Raw genomic sequence first — 5,176 nt, forward strand, 5'->3', positions numbered from 1 at the left:
AACCCATGTATATACAAACAGGATATCTATGATTCCATCATGCTCTCTCAAATATGGATTATCGTAAAACAAAAAAATAAAAAAGTGCAATGCATGTATAATTGTAATGTTTATTTTCTGGACATTTTCACGAAAACCCTGTTTGTTTGTTTTTTAATACATAGTTTAGTAATAGTTACTTATATAGTAACGATCAATGGCTAGGTGGTTAGGGCGCTCGACTCGCAATCCGCGGTTTCGAATCCCCGTCCCACCAAACATACTCGCCCTTTCAGCCGTGGGGGCGTTATAATGTGACGGTCAATCCCACTATTCGTTAGTAAAAGAGTTGGCGGTGGATGGTGATAACTAGCTGCCTTCCCTCTAGTCTTACACTGTTAAATTAGGGACGGCTAGCGCAGATAGCCCTCATGTAGCTATACCCGAAATTCATAAGAAACAAACCACAGTTAAAGAATGGGATCTTCTTCTGGACATTTTATTTAGTTTCAAATTGTACTGGTTTGGTTGGTGACAAAACACGAATAAAGACAAGCTTGAAATGCTCTGATCGTAGCTGCCTGTGGTGAATTATTAAATTATTTGCATAGAAAATTTCATTCTAAGAGAACATATATATATATATTGTTGCGACATCGAGGTCACGTGACTATTATCACGCCACGTCATTCTCGAACTTTCACGTCTTTTCCTTAAATCTCGTGATCTTTCTAGATATAGTGTAGTCTTGTATGTATAAGACTGGCCACAAAGCGACGGGGAGGTAATTAGTAATTGAACTGCAGTCAGAGAGAATATTGTTAAGCGCGGAGAAGTTCGTTGAGAATTATAGCGTTTGTTACAGAGCGACTGTTGAAATTAAGTGCATCGTAAAGTTGTATTCGGAAAGAATAAACCAGTTTTATTTAAGAAAGGATTTGTGTCGCTAAAGTTTCGTCGGAACGAATTTACGGAAAATTAACTAACGAACGGAGACGTAACAAATTGGTGTCAGAAGTGGAACGAAAAAAAAAATGGAAACGAGAAGCAGCAAATCAAACTACAGCTTAGCAGACTTGATGGCAGTCTTGTTTCTTTTCTTTTCCTCCAACAACTGCTGTAATCTCTCTTGTTATTTTGTTGTTCGAGCTGCCACTGTTGCAGGTTTTCTTGCCACTGTTGTTGTCTCTCTTCTTGTTTCTTTTCTTTTTCCTCCAACAACTGCTGTAATCTTTCTTCTTGTTTATTTTGCTGTTCGAGCTGCCACTGTTGCAGGTTTTCTTGCAGCTGCTGTTGTCTCTCTTCTTGTTTCTTTTCTCGTTCACTTTCTCGTTTTTATTGTTTCTTTTGCTGCTCTTGTATTATCTTCTTGTTTATTTTCTTTCTCCTCCAACCACTGCTGTAGTCTCTTTTGTTTATTTTGCTGTTCGAGCTGCCATTGTTGTAGGTTTTCTTGCCACTTCTGTAATGAAATTACAGCAGTTGTTAGAAGAGAAAGAAAATATTTAATTAAATTATCTCAAAATAAACCTTCATTTCGGTGCAATATTGAAATTAGCTTGAATTTTTCATAACCTCTGAATAGTGGGGTGACCTAACGGGTCACGGTCGGTCTAGTTACTCATAAAAATCCGAGTAATCCTTTGAGATGGACTCGCCCCTCCCTGCAGTTATGTGGAAGGGTGAAATTTGTGATTATTTCAGTCATTAGACAAGTATAGACTATTCAACTGACAATAAACGTTTCCTATGAATGGGGAATTAGTTGTTGTTGTTTTTTGGAAAGGGGGAATAGCCCATTGGGTGGTTTAAACAGGAATATTTTTCGACCACTCAGTCATCTGGTAAGATATTAATTGCGATATGTCCACAAACCAAAATATATACTAACACAATACATACTGATACACTTGTTAAAAAGTAATTTCTGCTTTCACACTAACACAACTGTGCTTGTATCTTTCTAAGATCATGCACCCTGTGTATGTGTGCAGTCGTTAAAAAGCAATTAGCGAAGGTACACTGCACACCCCGAGTACCTGACTCAGAAGTGTTTTCTTTTTTTGCAATTTTTAAATGTTCATTCATTAAACAGAACAACCTTTCAAAATACACCTGATATCAGATTCTTTTAACTTTACATTCGTCTTATGAGTCGGAATTATTTAAACTTTTTTTGTCATAATTAGCATTCTTTTAATTTTATTTTTCATGCTATATCTATTATTATGTAACTATTCAACATTTCTAACAGTAAAAATAAATTGTTTTATTAACTGTCACAATAGAGAAAGACATATGTATGTCAGTTTAAGACTTGTTTTCAAAATTAGCCTTAATTAATTAGTACGTCTGACAATTCTTAAATTCAATGCACGTAGTAGTTTAAGTAATTACAAATGTCTTATAATCAAGCCCTCGCGAGTTAACCCTTTAGCTCAGTTGGTAGAGAACTCATCTGGCGTGTGACATACTTCTGGTTCAAATACTGAACCGAAAAAATCTAACTAAAACATTAAACGTGATAACACTTATACTTAAATTAGAATTTCAAAAAATTTAATTGTAATACAATTGTATTAATGGAAGTTACCAGTATGTACTTCAAAAACGATGACATAGACTATTCTTACACTTAACATTTCGCTCTCCCCGCGGGAAATATCTGGGTTTAACACGCTAAAAAATTGGGTTCCGATACCTGTGGTGGGCACAGCTCAAACAGCCCATTGTGTAGCTTTGCGCTTAACAACAAACACTCAGTATTTATATTCATAGACTGCACTATTAGGTTAACTCTAGCTTACCATATCCAGACATTTAATCGAAAGCTTCGGAATTTATATTCTTCATTTTCATATCCTGTTCCTTTCCTTAGCATCAAGATTCTTATTTCATTCATAATTTTTTAGAACAATTAAAAACATATGACACGTGTTCAATCACTCAGAACACTGAAATTATTTTGGTAGAAAAATCTATGTTAGCTTTCTCATTCTGCAGCTCATATTACAGTTAAAAACGTACACTTATTGAAAGAGCGATCAACAAAGTTTAAACATAAATTACCGAAAAACGTCGCTACTCACTTTCTTACAATTAGAAAATTGTTCATAACCACCTAATTAGATCGTATTCTATGCAAGAAAATCAACGTAGCTTTTAAATTATATTACATTTTAATAGTAGTAAAATATTTTTTTCCTATGCACCATATAGTTACACAATGAACTATATGCACTCTGTCCATCGCGGGGAATCGAACCCCGAATTTTGCGTTCGAAGTCCGTAAACTTATCGCTGACCCACCTGGGGGATAATATTAGCCTTACTTCTCTTTGATAGTAGATATATGGTGTTAATGTTAAGTAGGTGATTAAAGTCGTAAACTTATTTCAGTGGTATTATTAAAAAATACTTACTTATACTGTTTTTACAAGTGTTCGAGTTAGGCGTGTAACATACTAAATACTTTTAAAGACTTAATGGATAAAGTTAATCGATGTTGATATTTAGATAGTGGTAGATATTTGTTGAGAATAACACTTCAAGTGTTTATAAAACTATTGCCAGGGTGCCTAAGGTCTTGGGGAGGGATCCATCTAAAAATCTCCTCCCACAACCAAAATTCAAAATCGTATCCACATTTGTGACTTTAATATTAGTGTCTGCTTTGTTCTTCAGGGCCTTTACTAAGACATTTAATTTGTGGTTGTGGTCTGTTAGACAAATTGATATTTGTTTGCCTGTTACATGGAGGCTTCAAAGGTTTATATAAGATCTATAATATCACATGTAATTTTTCTGCAAGTTTAAGATTCCTGGTTTTTTTTATAATGAAAGTTTTATACTTTTCATTATTGTTTTGTTTCTCTAGGTATAATGTTAACGTTTTCAGATATATGTTTGGCTTTTTTTTTAGGTGTTAAAATTTAAATTAAAATATCAATCTAATTCCTACCTATGAGAACTGGTTATGAAATGAATCATGTTAACATTGTTCAACTTTAACAGAGTATTGACTGATGATGACCTATGGGTCAAAACACTATAATATAATAAAACTTATTCTCATTGCAGAGTTTTTTATTACTCTTTATTAAGTGAGATTATCACATTATAGCAAGTATTTTACACACAGTTTGACAATATAAGAATCAGCTTGCTACAGTTCAAATTCAATATTGAAAGTTCTTTATATGTTAGGTAAATGGTTAAGTTTAGAGACGTTTTAATAAACTTGGAAACATGCCATTTTATCAAGTATAAAAAAATTAATTGCATTTGGAATAAAATGTTTAATTTATATGTTACACAACAGTTTAACAAAAAATAAACTAAATAGTTAGGCACTTGATTTTAAATATATTTTGTAATTACTTTTTTTTTGTCAGTTATATCTAAGTGTTGATTTTCACTAAAAGTTTAAGTAATATTTAACAGATATTTGTGGATTTTATAGTATGGCCTATAAAAGTGGTTCTCAACCACTTTTATGCAAGGAGGTTTCAGTCAATGTGCAATACAAATGAAAAAATAAACGTGTTTTAAAATATAACTACTGAAATTTGTTTTACGATGTAAAGTACTTTCAAAAAGTAATATTGTTCAAAGTGGTCCATGAAATTGTGGGATTGGAACTAGCTGGTTCTCAGTTGGAAAAAAAACAAAAACATTGGGAATCATTGTTCTAGAAAATGGCATGGAAAGCCAGGCCAACATATTAACCTTTATTTGCTGGAAGATCTTGGAGACTACCAGAGTGGTACAATAATCAAATGTGGTGAGGGTGTTTTATCAGTGAAACTGATACTTTCTCAAAAACTAGAGAAGATCATTGTAAATTCTATTTCTAAACACAACAAGAAAAAAAATAAGTTGATATACTTAGATTAACATTTTCAGATAATCTTGCAAATTTAATGATATTATTGGATGGAAGGAAGCAAATTGAAGGGTTTAAGTTGCTGTAAGTTAACATTTTTTAATCGTGGAACTACAAATGATAAAATCACAGCTAACCTGGAATGTAACTTTTATAGTATACTTCTCAGTTATTATCTATATATGTGTGTGTTAAATATTTAACAATGATACAACCTAAGGTTTCACCTTTCCTGTTGTTTTTTTAAATTTTAATTCTTGTGTGTGTGTGTGTGTGTGTGTGTGTGTGTGTGTATATATATATATATATATA

This window comes from Limulus polyphemus, unplaced genomic scaffold, assembly GCF_000517525.1.
Source record: "Limulus polyphemus unplaced genomic scaffold, Limulus_polyphemus-2.1.2 Scaffold1696, whole genome shotgun sequence".
Classification (NCBI taxonomy): domain Eukaryota; kingdom Metazoa; phylum Arthropoda; class Merostomata; order Xiphosura; family Limulidae; genus Limulus; species Limulus polyphemus.